Consider the following 16560-nt stretch of genomic DNA (forward strand, 5'->3'; position numbering starts at 1 on the left):
AGGGAGAAGTCTGTATGACACACAAGGAACTGTGAAGTCTGTGCTGAGGAAGCCTTTCAGGTGTGATATTCCAGATAAGGACACTTGCCAGAACCTCCTACAAGGCTGGTCCTGAAAGTGGAAGGACAACTTTCTGGGCCCTCTAATAAGCTATGGTGGAGGTGGTCTCTGCAGGAGAAATGTGCTGTTGTGGGAGAAAACCAAATAACTGGTAGCCTTGGAGGTCTTCAAATCAGGTCAGCTAAGGAAGAACAGCTCTATTGTCACCATGGATACAAGAGCACTGGAGTGCATCTGTTGCAGGATTTAGCTAATGTGCTGTGTTTTAAACAGCTTAAGTTGTACCAAAACTCTAAAAGAGACCAAGTTCTCTCTTTTGTTTCAAAAGTTCAGTTACTTGAGCTGGTGGATCTTGTGCTGGATTGTCCATCTCATTGTACAGCATAGGTGTATGACAAGCAGCATTTATACCAGCCCAGGGTTTTCTAGGCTTGTGAACTATCAGTAAGAAGTGGTGATATACCATGGCCCTGGAGGGAGGGGAGTGAGATTTTCTAATGAGAATGTGCTGAGAATGTTGTAAGGGATGAGAACCAGGAACTACAGCATTCATGAGTCATAGTGCAAACTTGGATATCATTGAAGAATATGAAGAAGACAGGGCTCAGAGCAGGTGGGAAGACCCCATCCAGGAACCAACAGGAATAGAGTGCTGCTGCTGCTTGTAGAGTGACTGGTTGATGCTTAACCAAGTGTTTGTGTCCTGAGGCCCCACCTGTATGGACCGAGCTGCTGAAAGAAAAGGTGTGTGCTTGTGCAACAGCAAGTGTTAATACCAGGGGCTTACAAAAATGAATCCCACAATTAAAATAAATACCAATGAATAAATTGTCATTAGTAAGGACAAGTTCATACTTTGTATGAAATGTTTTTAACTTAAGTGTCATGGAAAATCTAAAAGAAATCTGCCATTAGCACAAGCAAACTGTGGATTGTGTCATTTGAATACCTTATTAAGGACTATTCTTACTGAGTGGATTAAGTTATGCCTAAGATGAAATATTATCTAAGATAGAGAACATCCAAACTCATGTCATAAAGAGTTTCTAAAATTTCACCATTACGTTCTGTGCACGTTTATAATTACCACACTAACACCCTTTAAAAGTCCCCAGTAAAAAGTGATATAAGCTTTAAAGGTGTCCCAAATGAACGTCTAAGTGGTTGTATAATATAGAACTTTTAGAACTGAGGTTTTAAGAGAAGCTTTTGTTTAGCATTGATTTTTCTGTTGGTGGACCAGATTCTTTTTTTTTCTTTTTTTTTTCTTCTTTTTTTTTTTCCTTTTTTCCTGAGGCAACTGCTGTTTATTTTCATGGAGCAATACTTAGCTAACATTTAAGTAACTGGCTCATTTAAAATACCTTGGTGGGGTACAGGTGTGTACATTTAACCCAGAGGGAAAACTGACCAGGAAAAGAACAATTACAGGATCTCTCTTCTCCTCCTCCCTTGCCACTCCTGCTTGCCCAAGAGGAAAAAGAATCGTATTTCAGATCCAAGGAAGTCACACTTGCCCTGTTTGTTCTCTGATACAGGCCTGTAAACAGAGACATTCAGTCTGTAAACAAGTCAACCTTACAAAGTGACTGAAAGATAACAGTCCTCCATCTAACAGTGGGAGAGGAAGGTGGGAGCAGGGGGAGGAATGATAGAGAGGCTGCAATAAAAACAGGAAGGTCTCTGTTGGTCCTCTTGAAGTTAGCGGTTAAAGACATCAAAGCGTGGCGTGTTTTTTTTTCAACCAGACTGCTGTGTCACTTTATAATTCTACATGGAGCAACTGTCCAGCAGCTAACATACTGCAACTGTTAGTGTGAGCTGTGCTTTGATTTAGAAGAACTGTATCCAGCTTTCGGGCATACTAAGCTAAAGAATCTCCTGTAGGTTTACTTAGCGTGCTGTGTGCTATTGAAGAAATTTTAACTTTTCAGAGCTGTTAATTACAAGCTGGCCAGGATTTTTTTCCTTGCATTAAATATATATATATAAATACTAACAACAAAAAAAAACCCTCACAAATTGCACTCCTCTCTTCAAAACCCAAATAATTTTCCCAGACTCTGAAGTCTTCTCAGAATTTCTTACCCTGAAATTTTAAGTGAAAACCAAGATGGCATTGGAAAGGAAGGAAAAACAACTATTCCGTATATATCAAAGCAAAAATGTCCATATGCTAAGTCCAGTTCTAAGAAATATAAATTATTCAACAGCTGCTTCAGCAAAGAGATTCTTAGAGTTTGAAGCCAGCAGAGTGCATCAGTTCTCTTAGCTGGGGGAGGTATTTTGTGTTCTGGAAATAAAAGATTCAGAGAACAGTTTGGCATTCTTGTCTGCCCTTGGAAAAGCAGCCAAATAGAGATAGGTGGGAAAAGAGACAGAGAAGGGCAGGAGCCTTTAAAGTAGGAAGAGGAGCAGCACTGTTCTAAGAGGGGAATATCAGACTGTTATGTTCATAGTGTTAAATGGTGTTTCTCCAGTGTTTTGTACAGGCAGACCAGTCTAATTTATTATTATTCAAAAAACTGACTTGCACTGAACAGCATTTGTTTGTAGGTTTAGCATAAGAAAAGACTTTCACTGTGCAAACTGACACCAATAACAACTCTGTGGATGGAGAGAGCATTTGGAATTGCAGGGTTAGATGGTTGGTGCTGATGTGTGCCATCACCAGGTATGATAGGTAAAATGTCGGGACCACATGATGACTTAAATTTCCTCCAGCTGTGATTCAGGATTTTAACCTCCATTCTTAGCTACTGATCAAAGGTAATGAGCACTCTCAGCAGAGGTGAAGCTGTGGTGTAGATTTTTAAATGGAGGTCAGCAGTGCAGAGCTCATTCAGGGGATGGGTTTGCCTGGGGTTCGATTTACAGGCAGGATTTGAACAGGCCACTGGTTGCATCCACTAGGTGAAGTAGACCTGCACTTTTCTTTCTTCTGGTGTATCTTAATGATCTACACAGTCAAGTACTCTAGATGGATAGCTAGCTTGATATCTGTGAGCTATTTCTAAAGGGTCTCTTTTCTACTGTGAACGTATTTTTGCAGATGCTTCCACTAAAATCTTTTACTTCTTATAGCATAATAATAAAGAAAATAAATAGAAGGCAATTGAAGCTTACAAATCACTTCAGGTGAACCTGTATTTAAATGGAGTGTTGATATTGACTTCTAATAATGTTTACCTTATATATCATCAGCAATTCTAAAAATATCTGGTCTGTGTGATATCCCTAATAGTAAGCAGCTATAACAGTGTGAATGCATGCTCTGTCTGTAGAACAGATTAAATCAAAAGACCTGCAGCATTATTAGGTAGAATCACTTATGGGTGATAATATACTAAAAGAAAGATCTGCAGTTGTTATTTGTCCAAAGTTCTGTTCATGTCAGCTTAAATAGAGACTTTGCTTTTAACTGATGGGTTATGTGCCTAAAATATTACACAGGCACTTAAAAGTGTTCATGCACACACACAGTTGAATGCTTTTTAAAAAACTTTTTAAAGATGAAAAGTGTGCCCCTGAGGAACTTCTAAAGTCTTAAATATTGTTTCTTCAAAAAGGTCTGTGTAACCTTCTGCTGCGGAATACAGGTTGGGCACAGGTAACCCTGCATTTCCTTTGTGTCCCTCAAAATTCTTTTAGACTCGCAGGTAAATACACACAGATTTCCCAGTGTTTCCTTGGAACAACCGGTTGAACTGGACTGGTCCAAGCAGCGTGTAATCCTGGTGTATCAAAGACTTTGAGTGCTTTTTGAAGTTTGTCATAGAAAAGTATCATAGAATCATAGAGTCATAGAATCACAAGGTTGGAAAGGACCTTCAAGATCGTTTAGTCAGGCTGTCAACATTGGACTAGAAAACCTATACAAACCATATAAGTTTGTCTCTTGTGTCTGCATTTCTCTGTCTTCTTGGTATTACTAATTTCTCAATATTTATGATATTTCTTTCAAACCTGTTTTGTGTTTCTTGCAAAAGATCACAGTCCAAATATCGCAACCCCAACCAACCATTGGTTAAATCCATTTTAAAATTTCACTAATATAAAAAAGAGGTGAGATGTTATTGCTGTCTAGTCTCATAAGTGGGGTTCATCTTGAGAAACTATGGGAATTTCATAAGTACGAGCTTAAATTTTGAACATATACATGCAGTTGTCTTTCAGAAACTTCTTCAATCCACACTGTTGCCCACAGGGGCTAGTGGAAAATGAGAACTGAGGTTGCCTGGCAGCTTAGAGGCTTTTTCCCTTGTGGAAATTAGCTGGCGATGTGAAAAAAATTGTGTGAATAATGAAACAAAGCATTTATAAGCATCCATCAGATAAAAGCCACAAAGTTACTTCAAAGGTATTAATGCATCTTTTTATTTGCTTTTTGTGCACATTCATATGCATGACGTTGTGTTTGGAAGGCTGTCCATGATAGAGAAGTTCCAGTGTACGAGCATGAATAAATATGAGCAAATGTTCATCAGATGTTCATACCACAAGTGGCTTGCTCAGTTCTTTTTCCTGTTTTTCAGTGCTTGCCATCCATTTGGAGCAGATAAAATACAACATGAATTTCAGCATTTGCTGTGGTTTGTATGTTTGTTTTTAAGTAAGTGTCCAAGTAGTGTTTACAGAGATTCCTATGTGAGCATCCACATTCTAAAATGTATTTCTGGAATATGTTTACAGCAATATTATGGATAACAAATACGTTAAATTTTAAGTTGCTTCATGGATAGAAAAGCCTGCTTTCTACTTGTAGTTCACACCTCTGTTGGATTACAAGTAGCTATGAATATTTAAAGTTAACTTGAGTGTATTGTATGCCTCAGAAATCTTTCAGATAGGCAGGATCCTAAAATCAGTTTTTTCTCTACGGCAACTGTTTATTTTATTTTTTTTAAACCTTTTGAGATGTATTATCAGCCGTGAAAGTTACCTTTAGCAAGAATGACTAAAAGTTAAATTCATACATTGTTAATCATATAGATATAATGTGAACTTTATTGCTGAGTTTCTCTTGGAGTCTGGATGTCATCAAAACCATTAAAATCAATGAGAGCCTTTCTAGTGGCTCATCTGCTTTAGCTGAGGCTGTGCAAACTTTACTGGCATAGCAACTCACATTTCTCTGCACCATATATTCAGTTCCTTGTGTTCCTTCCCATTTTAAGGGACGCTTTTCAGTACAGCTGACAGACACAGTGCTGTGAATGAAGGCATACAATGCTGGGCTAGCATAAAAATCCACTGACTTAGCTAAACTAAGAGTTGTCAGTGCAAATGTGCATGTATTGAGGTAGTTCATGGAGTATTTGGAGGAGTGGTGGCCCATAATTTGTTAAATAAAATCAAGATCCTGTGTGTGATTATTCAGTAAAAACATGGTGGGAAAACAAAAGTTTTTGATGCTCCAGTAAAGCATTTCTTCTTTAGAGACTTGTATTACTGAGCACCTTTTTCTTCTTCCTCACTGTTCTCATATACTGAGTAAAAACTTGATTATTTTCTTCTCATCACTATTTTCAATCTAAATAATTAGCATACAATGAATTAAAAAATAATAATAAATTGTCTGTTTAGTATTTGCTTTTATCACTTGTGAGCCTGAAGTTTCCCAGATATTATCATGCATATGAGGGAGCCTAATAACAACAGTATAACTGCAGAAAGGTGTGCTGATCTCTAGGTGGGCACAGAGGATAACAGAGTTCCTTACAGTTTGATTTCAGATTGCCAAAAGCCTGGGGAATTGTGAATTTTATATGACTGGAGCTCAGCAGCACAGAGTTTGTCTGGTTAACTCAAAATGACTAGATCATGCCTGGTAGCTGGTCCTGGAAACCTGACCCTTGTCACAGGCTGACTACATCAATTTGCAGTAGATTGATGATGTATAGACTTGGGATGCCCCAGGGGAGGCCTAAGAAACATTGTATTGTTAATCCATACCCCTCATTAGCTTCTGCTGTGCTGGGTTTAAACTAACTGCCAGGGCTAGATGTTATTGTTGATTGCCTTTTGAATGAAAGGATGTGTGGGAGAAAGAAGGTGTTCTGAAGTTTAAAACCCAATGGCAAAATACTTAGTTTTCCTCTATATCCCTGCTGTGAAATTACGGGAAATTGTACATTTTATTAATTGATTGATTTGACATTCTCTTTGACAGCCTGAGCCTTCTCTCTTTCTTCTCTCTCCTTTTCCAAGTTGTGGCAGGCACATTATATAACCTATAATCAATTTGCATTTCACTACCGTTCATTAGCTCTTGCTCTGCCTGTGAACACTATTAGTCCTGCATTCGTTGTTTCTTTCTGTACTTTGAGATGTGTTGCTTAACTATTTCTTCTGAGCAATGTGTGGTTTTGAATGGAGGGAGGCTGTAGTTTTAAACGTGGTTTCCATCAAACAGTAACATCTTTGTCAAACTTCAACAGAATTAACCTTAACTGCCAAGGAAGTTTTGACTGCCATCATAAAAATGTTTGATTAGTGTTAATAATTTATTAAATTGGTTTGTCCTGACACTGCCAACATGCTGGAAATCTCTCAACCATTAAAATATTAACAGAGGCTGTAATACAATGCTCCTTCTGTTCCATGTTTTATTTCAAGACCACATTCTTATGAGCCTTGTTCTGTAGTGTTCCAATATGCTCTCATTAGGACTGCACTAAAAGATGAAATATGAAAAATATTAAAAAGCGTGGGAATACAGAATAGCGCATGCTGGATGTAGTTTTGTGGGTAACACTGCTGTGATTAAATTTTGCAAAGCAAACCTGTTGTTGCAATATGGGAAAATAAATTCACTAGGAAAGTATTTTACTGAAGGAGGCCCAATGTATTGGATAACTTGTGTATTTCTGGAGGCTGGGTAATATGTAGTTCAGAATTTCTACTAAGATCTGAAAGCTGATATCAGACCTGCTTATGTTGAAGCATGCTGGTCAACTGTGTAAGAAACAAGATCCTCTTTAAAACAAGCATTGATGCCTTGAGAATTGATTGATCACGTTTTTATTTGATAGTTTATATCTGCACTTGAATTACCAATGCTTGGAGCTGTCCTGTATTCTGCCAGAAACACTTGCTTTGGCTCATGCAGACTCCGTAAATGCATGTGATGTGTTCTGTGTATGGCCATTTAAATAATAAGAGTTTGGTTTACTTTTTGACTAGGTGGAAGATTGGAACAGAGGCTCAATTTATCCTTTGTGGTTTGCTGTTAATCTTGGTGAAATTCCATGAGCAATTTATTTTTATTATTTATTGAGGAATTAGATTTTTTTCCCTACTTAATACACACTTGGGAGCTCGAAATCTATCTTAGATTTGTTGACTGAGGTTGCAGGTTATTTGAGGAAGCACAGAGATGTTGTCAGGTGAATATAAAGTCTTAATTTTTGCATCCCAGTCACGAACACATACAGAGAATGGTTTCTGTACTTATTTTGAAGCTTAATCCAAGACTGCTGAGATTTGGGAACAAAGTACTCTGAAATTATTTGTAACAGCTGGATTGATCCTTTCTTAGTTCATCTCTCCTTAGTACCTGAAAAACTGATTGGCACGTTAGTGAAAAGTATGTTTTATTCTGTGAGAGGAAATAGGCATACATATATTTCCAAAACTCAATGCATTTTCTAAGTGAGAAGAGCAAATACTTTAAGCAAGATTTGCTTTATTTCTGTATCTTATCATCCCGAGGTACTAAGCTGCAAGGAGTACCAGTCTGGAATGGTTGACTGTAAGTCAGAAGACTGATTTATAGTGAGGCCAACAATAAGAAAACTTGGCTTGTCTCCCATTCAGTCTCCCCTGATTTCTCTTTTCTGTTATGGGAACAATTTTCTGAAAGTTATCACATAGATCAATCTTTCTGCAGAAAGTCATTTTTAATGAACTAACAGCACTGTGAATGCTAATTTGTTTGAGTAAGTACTATGCCTTATAAGATGTTGGCAAGAAACATGTAGCAACAGTACATGAATATGTAGAAAACAATCAATTGTATCAACATCAGAAAGTAATATTTCATCAACTTGATAAAATCCCAATAGATCTGTCAAATATGTGAGTGTTCTGGGAATGGACTGAGTGTAAACATTAAAACTGTGGCTGTGGAACTGACAGGAATAGAGTTACTCTTGCTCTTTCATGTAGTTTCTCTTTGTAATTGTTTCTTAATTACTTGCTGTGCTAGTAAAGAAAATTGCTGAACATTCTGAAACCTCAAACCAGTTCTACATTTATTAATTGTAAAAGGAAGATAAGCAGAGCACTTGACTACAGTGTGATGTGAGATATTTTGAGACTTCAGACGTGGGGATTTTTTTTTGGTATATGTTTTATTTTTCTTAGCAAAGTCACCAGCAATCAAACAATTTCCTAATGATTGTTATTGGGAACATTAGCCTTTGTATATTGAGTTGTTTATTTACCTCTGTTCTTCACTTCAGTAATATAAAGGAAGGAAAGCACTCTTACCATGGACTAAGACATTTCCATCTAAAGCCATTCTCTGCTTCTCCTCATAGTTATCTATGTTTAAATGATTGATGAGTCTTTTCAAATTGCAAACCAAACATTGTACATTAGCTGTGTAGAAAAGGAAGGGTGAGGAATCTGATCTTCATGGTTAATGCATTCCAATGCAATTTTATTTCACAAGTAAAGAAAGTTGGAAATTTTTGAATTAAGTCCATAAACTAATTGTTTTCAGTTCAAATGTTTCTTCTGTAACAAAATGCCTGACTCAGTGATTTGTAAATGCCCTGCAGTTACGTGCCCCTGAGTGTGATCTAATGAGGATTGTGGGGTGCCTCTTAGATCACGTTGGGAAATTAAAGGAACATTCTTTTCTTCTGGTTTTTCAGACTAATTATTCTCTTCTTTTATGTGAGAACAATTCTTATGTATGTTTAAATTGCTTTCAATGGCACCATTTTCCAATCCGCAGCTTTGATGTACTACACACACATTCAAGAAAGCTATGTTTTGATCGCCATGGTCAATAGATCCTGTCACGGCCCTAACTGTTTAATGATGAATTCATATATGGTTATATGAATGAACCAAAAATCAACAGAGGAAGAAAAGCTCTGTTCTGTTCAAAACAAGACCATGTTTCCTGCATTTCATCTACAGTTATTTGTACCCATCTTTTACCCACATTTCCGTCTTTTAGAAACAGTGAGGTTAATGAGTAAATGGACTGCAAATACCTCTGACCCCATTCTCTGCTCATGTACTGTGACTTGAATCTTGAATTGATAGTGCCTATTATTATGCTGGAATTAAAAACAGAGATATATTTAGTGACTTTGTTTATCCTTATGCTACAGCAGTTAATTCCAGCAAAACTCTGTAAATTAATGTGCAAGGAAGATTGCACAGTTTTCACTGACTTTCACTCAAAGCTACAAACTCATCTTTATCATTTCTGGTCACCCATAATAACAACAGTACCCTAAATCTGGTTAGCTCAGAATTGTGCATTAAGAATATTATCTTTCTAATACTTTGCTCAGCATTAACCTGGAAAATTATAGACGATAACACTCCTGTTCTTTGACTATTGCATAATTTGTAGATCTGTGCAACGGAGCAAAATCTTGATGCGATGGTGTAAATCTGACAGAGTTTTCTCTAGAGGAGGACTTCTTCAGTTAATAGATTGTTTATCTGCAGTTATTTCAATGATCTGTGTGATACTGAAGTCCGGGAATACACTGAATGAAAACAAAAAACAACCTAGATGAAATTTGATTGACGGTCAGTTAGTTATATGCTAGTATGCCTCATCATGAAAATTAAACAACACAGAGCAGAAGGATCCAACATGGAAACTGTGATCCTGCACAAGGCAAAACAAGAAGACAGAAAGGACTGGATAATGCTAGAGTGATCCTGGAGTGATAACTGACAGTTTAGGAGGGAGAAAAAAAAAAACAACACAACAGCAGAAATAGCCTGTATTTAAATAATGGATGAGTAATGAGCATCAGTGTTACAGAAGCACTAATTTCAAACACAGTTTTGAATGTCAGAACAGCAAACAAGGAAGACTTTGATATCTGAAAATGAGAAAACCAGGCTGGCAAATCGAGATGCAAGAGTGAAAGAATGTTAGATATGGATCTTATTGTTTGTGGCTAGAGGATGAAACAGCCATGCTTTGTGTGCCACACTTGTTTTGTTTCCTAGAGCAATAAGCTTATGGATTTCAATCTGTTATAACTTCTTGTCTCTCTAGGTCTGTGTATTTTTAGTCATGAACTTAACTGCATGAATAGTTCAGTCAGCAAATAGGGTGATACAAATTAATAATAACGCCTGCTTAAATTACAGTCTCCAAGCCACTCAGGAGCATAGCATTTCTAAAAGCAAATATTAGGTATTTTGTTGCTCACAAAGCCTTTGAATTGTTTGGATCAGTCTTTCGTGTTTCTGAATTGTCTTTTTGTTCTACTTACCCTAAATCTGCAGTTTAAAACTTATGTCCAGAGCTAGGTGGAAAAAGCAGAGATATAGCTTCTATTTTCTCATTCTTCTATTTTCTATATCTGAGCGAATAGTCATCATAGTAATGCCTTCACTTGAAACTGTAAATCAAATTGTCCTTGTAAACAGAGGTAGAAAAAGCAAAGACAGGGACTCATAATTTTATTCTGCTTCTGCACAGTGACTGAAGTTTGACAGTTGTTGCGGCACAGACATTTGTTGTGAGAGTACATCATATGCAGGGCTCAAGAATTAAAGCTGTTCCACAGATAGTCAATATTTAGCTACGTCTGTTTAAATTACACCAGTATTGCATGGGCATCTTTAACAGGAAGTGAGGAACTTTGTTCCTTACTGTATAGATGTTATCTTCTTTAAAAGAGCACTCAGAGCTGTAACGCACCTGTCCTTTTATGTGCAGTTGAATTTGCTCTGTTAGAAATCTTCGTGGCATCAGCAAATAATTAATGTTGTTGCCTGATTTGAAAAAAAAAAAAAAAAAAAAAGAAAAGAAAAAAGAAGTACAGAGCCCTGTGCTTTACCGCCTTTCCTTCCTCCCCTTTACTCCAGCTAACAAACTGAAAATGATTTCCTGCTGCCCCAGTAGAGGAAATTTCTTCAAAGATAATAACATCAGGTGATTTATGAATTTCTTTCTGGTATAATAAAGATAGGGGACCTTTCAGCATAATTACTTAACTAGTCAAATATTTACTTCAAAGATATTGTAGTTTGTATTGCTCTACAGCACATTAGACAAAGTGTATATTGTGTGAGTGGGTGGGACCTGGCAGCTACCTTCGTTCGTCCTGACCCCAGCCATGCTTTTATCAATGACCGCTCCAGGGAGACGAGACTTATCACTCCCATGGGAAACTGCAGAAAACTTATTGTTCTCGAGGGAGTGAAATGGGAGTAGGTTTTCACTGGGACACGTGTTGACATTACCACATCCTGCGCTCTTTCTGGAGCAGCTGATTGCACTAGAGAGCACTTCTAATGGGATTAGGTCTGTTACAAGCACTGGACTTGCTTCATGTTTGTATGAAAGCATTGTGTTATTTAAAAGAAAACTGTGCTTAGTAACAGTGAAAATGTAGTCATGTCTTCTCGTGGTGGGGAGGGAGACCAACGGGTAGGAGCAGGCCCGCAGAGGAGGGCTTCCAGAGCTTTCTTTGGTACTGCTGTCTGTGGAGCTCTTGTGGTAGCCACTAAGTTGTGAAAAGACTCCCACATTATGGAAACCTGAAAGCAGTGCTGTTCTCCACTTGAGAGACTGTGTCCTTCAAGTAGAAGGGCCAGCACACTGAAAACTTTTCTTTGTCCTAGACGTGATTAATCTGCATTGATAATGTGTTTGTACTGATCCGTCCTTGGGCTTTAGAACACCTTGAAAAAACACTACGCAGAATGTTCTGTCTCAGGTTGGAAAGCATGAAATAGGAAAAGAGATTTGCTGCAGAGTTACAGGCCAAATGGGAGAAACAGGGATGAAAGCTAGGTCTTTTTATTTTCATGGCACTTTCTGTAGCATCCCAGCTCAAGAGAATATGCAGCTATTTAAGTTGGCCTTGGTGGAAATACCCACTTGCTTTAATTTAAGTATAACATGGTTTTGTGTTCAGATGTTGTCACCACAGACATGCCATTATAACCTGACTTAATACTAAAACAAAAACCCATGAGAGCCATACATACATACTTTATGTATGTAGAAGAGAATTTTTCTTCTCTGGGTATGTGTTCTGTAAAGAAGTGAGTAGGGGGATGGAAGAAGGATTAACAGGGTAAGGGTGGAAATTGTATTCTAACAGAAGAAGGAGCATGCACAGTTATGGTCTCACAGCAAGAAATAAACATTGTAATTGTAAACAAATGTAACCTTCAATACAGAAGACAGTGATTTTATTGTATTGACATATGGCACATGGGCAACAATGGAGGATTTGTTCTTTTACATTAGTCAGGACACATTGGCAGGCAGGCCCTTTCTGTGGTCACTGCTTCCAGATAACGTGTCTTAGTTGGATTATAAAATGTCCAGGAACGTGCAGACAAATGCAAGGAGAAAACTTGCTCTAAGAGGGGCTGGGAAATCTCTTCATCTTAAGACCTGCAGATGACCATTCTAAAAACAAATGCTAGAAAACAAAACTGCAATGAAAAAAACCACCTATCTTCCATAAGTACCTGCTCTATCTTTCAGCTTTATTTAAATAACTTAGATTTATTAGAGTGGTATCTTAAGGCGTATTATCTTAAGCTCTGCAAACCTATACAAACTGTGAAAAGAAAAATGTTACTTCAGAAGGATGATGTGGCTGTCCCAGTGTGTTAGATTTCTCCTCTCAGTACACTAGTACAGATTCCATCGCATTCCTAACAAAGATCGTATGGGATCATATTTCTAAATCTGGATCTGCATGACAGATAGGAATTGTTTCTTGTAACTAAAGTTACCTCATATTTGCTGGAGGAAGGAGATCCTTATTGTCCGCTCATGGACACAGTCTGCACAGCACCAACAATTGAAAGCATGTGCTGTGAAAAGATGTTAGAGAAGTCTTAGATATGCCAAAATACATCATTTTTCAATTAAACAAAATCAAGAGTATATTTGCAAGGGAATACTCGCTCTTTGTCTTTATTTCTGTTCATTACATTTGCAGAATATTTAAGTTTCCAGTAACTTGACTGCTCTGGTGCACATGATCTAATAGTACAGAGCTCCTTTGAATTTTTAAACCATCAGAGTGGCAAAAAGGTGATGCAAATTTCCTTTTGTAAGTGAAGACTAAGGCAAAAAAAAAAAAAAAGTATCTAGACTGATGTCCTTTTAGGATATCTGTGCAAGATCTCCAAATTCAGTTCAGTGCCTATTCAGTGTGGTGTTTGTGTTTGCTTTAAGAGCATCTTCCAACTCTTCACTTGTTTGTTTGGAATCCATGCTAATTCTAAGCAAAACTCCTGTTGTTGTTGTTTTTTGAGATCAGATTACGGATCCTTGATCAAAATGAAGCTCAAATCCTGTCTGGGTTTTCCCTTTGTTTTTAGTTCTAACACTAGGAAGCCTTTTAGGAATATTTTAAAGAGAAATCAGTAATTAAAACAAGAAACCAATACATGCATATAAACAACTATTCTGTGCAGTGCAAGCATGAAGAGGGAGGATCAGTACAAGGGGAAAAAAAAAAAGCAGTCTATGTCTTCCTTTTCCTGTAAAGTGCTTTCTCAGTGGAAGTATCATCCTTTAAAGGATAAGCTGTCGTTGGAGACAGTAAAATTAAAGACTTTTTTGTACATTTTCAGTATACGCAACAACTTATGAAGCAGATCTTCAATAATACTTCTTAATACCCCACTAGTGTATGAGACCTACAGAGGATCATATAAAAGTTGATCCTTTATTGCTGTTCTTAAGTTCGATTCCTGTTTCTTGTTATACACTTTTTAAAGGGAGTAGCATTGCAGCAGCTTTCTTTGAGAGAATCAGGATAATTCAGCCTGGAAAGGGACTCTGGTGGCTGCTTGGCCCAACAGCCATGTGTAGAGCAGACCAACTTGGAAGACAGATCCACTTTCAAAGATAACTTGGGCTGCTCAGAGCTGTTCAGGTTTTGAACTTCTCCAATGAGAGGGACTCCTCTGTCACCCTAAGCTCCTTTTCCAGTCTGTGACCACCTTCATAGTAAGGAAAAAAATATCCAAATAATGAACTGGAATTTCTTTGGCTGCATCTTATGTCTGTTGCCTCTTTGCTTTCACCATGCATCTCCAGAAGTTTGCTTGTTTCTTTGAAAGCACCCTGGATGGTTGAAAAAGAACATAAGATCTCCATTCAGCTTCTCTTCTTAAAATTGAACAAATCAAGTTCTCTTAGCCTCTCTTCTTATGTTATGTGCTTCAGATCCCATCAAGTTAGCAGACTGGTCCCTTCATCCAAAGCAAAAAGTCAAATTAATTTGCAACAGATATGTCTCAGCTTTCAAGACATGAGTGAAGGCCAGACACGTGGGGCAAGTTATTTCCATGTTTGAAGGGAAACTTGTTGGCACATACACAAGATACCTTATTGCTAATGTAATTTTTGGCAGGTATGTTCACTCAGACAAGTTTGTTAGATGCCAAAAGTAAAGCATAGTGTAACTTGCATGTCTCACATGTGGCTTCACAAGCAGCCCTGTGTTCAAACCTCCAGTCAGCCTGCACTGCTTTGGCTCCTCTCCTGGCACATGGCGGCGCATATCCAAAAAGAAAATACAGTAAATTATTCAGTAAATAACAAGAGAACTAATTTTTGTGTATTCCTTTAACTTCTGACTAGAATTTCAGATGTTCAAATGCCCAATTTTATTCACTTCACACATGGTTTGAATTATTTTGTAGAGTGATTCTTCACTGATTTCCTAGATAAAATATATTTCAGTTTATAAAATTCCTTTCTGGACCTTGTCTGTCACCAGCTTTTATCACATGTGCTCCATTGTAACCTGTCTTCATCATAAGCAAGGTTTCAAAGATTTGAGGACAGATGGAATGTCCAAACAGAGAAAACAAAGCCTAATTGTTCAGCTTATTTTTTGCTTTTTTTTTTTTTTTTTTTGGCTCCCATCCTCTCTTACTTTCAAAGTCAAATAGATCCTTACTTAAATGAATTGCTTTGAAAAAAAGTTTTCTTTCTTCATGTTCTGCTGGATACCTGTAATCTGTATTTGTCCATGCGCTCCTGACAGGTGGGGGTGGGATTGGAACTGGGGAATTGCCTTCTTAGGCAATATACCTACATTAAACCTTAATGGCTAGGGAGAGCTGGAGGTATTTTGTGCTCCATGTATACAACTGTGAACCTATGGCAGTTCAGCACACTGTCAGTAGTAAGCATAGAATGTTCCACCTATTTGCAACTACCATTAGAACAGTTGTTTACATAGGGAAATAGATGCTTTCGTGTCTCTTACTGATAATATTGCAGTTAAAAATCTGCTTGCTTACAGTCAATGGACTAACACAAAAGCAGTCTCTGAAGAGTAGAGTCTTTCTCAGAAAGAGTGCTGAGGCACTGGAGCAGGCTGCCCAGGGAGTTAGTGGAGTCACCATCCCTGGTGTTCATGTACTGTGTAGGTGTGGTACTGAGGGATGTGGTTTAGTGGGCATGGTAATGATGGGCTGACAACTGGATCAGATCATTTTAGAGTTCTTTTCCAACCTTAATTATTCTATGAAATAAGAGTTAACATGAGGATGGAACAGTACTTTCTCTACTGTCAAATCTCATAGTTGCTGCCTTTATAATGAAAAGTAGTCGCATGTAGGTTGTTACTGCCAAGGTAGAAAGAGCTGTGCTTGGCACAACTCATAATCCTGTCATGATATTCCTGATTGAACTTGTTTTGGAATCTTCTGAGCCCCGCTTACTTCCTTCTGTGGTCCCGAACATAGAAAAATAGCATACTGCAGCTTTGTGAAAATCCAACTATAAATTATGGCTGTGAATATTGATCACATATTGATATTGTGAGTATTAAACACATATTGTTTAGCCCTGCAGAGAAGGACTTGGGGGTCCTGGTGGATGAGAAACTGAACATGAGCTAGCAGTGTGCTCTTGCAGCTCTGAAAGCAAATAGTGTCCTGGGCTCCATCAAAAGAGGGGTGGCCAGCAGGGACAGGGAGGTGACTGTCCCTCTCTATTCTGCCCTTGTGAAGCCCCATCTGGAGTACTGTGTTTAGGTCTGGAGCCCCCAATACAAGAAAGACAGAGAGCTGTTGGAGAGCGTCCAGAAGAGGGCCACAAAGATGATCAGGGGGCTGGAGCACCTCTCCTATGAAGACAGGCTGAGGGAGCTGGGCTTGTTCAGCCTGGAGAAAGGAAATCTGCAGTGTGATCTGCAGCCTTTCAGTACCTAAAGGGAGCCTATAAACAGGAGGGGAGTCAATTCTTTGAGAGGGTAGATAACAGCAGAACAAGGGGAAATGATTTTAAGTTGAGGA

At 38.1% G+C, this 16560-nt stretch overlaps 1 long non-coding RNA gene across 2 annotated transcripts in view; it reads left to right on the forward strand.

The window, feature by feature from the left end:
* LOC146761318 (uncharacterized) overlaps positions 1-16560 on the forward strand; it is a 143336-nt gene that overhangs the window by 112976 nt on the left and 13800 nt on the right. The gene's annotated exons all lie outside the window — the stretch shown is intronic.

This window comes from Coturnix japonica, chromosome 3 (assembly GCF_054131305.1).
Source record: "Coturnix japonica strain WE chromosome 3, WE-NBRP24, whole genome shotgun sequence".
NCBI lineage: Eukaryota > Metazoa > Chordata > Aves > Galliformes > Phasianidae > Coturnix > Coturnix japonica.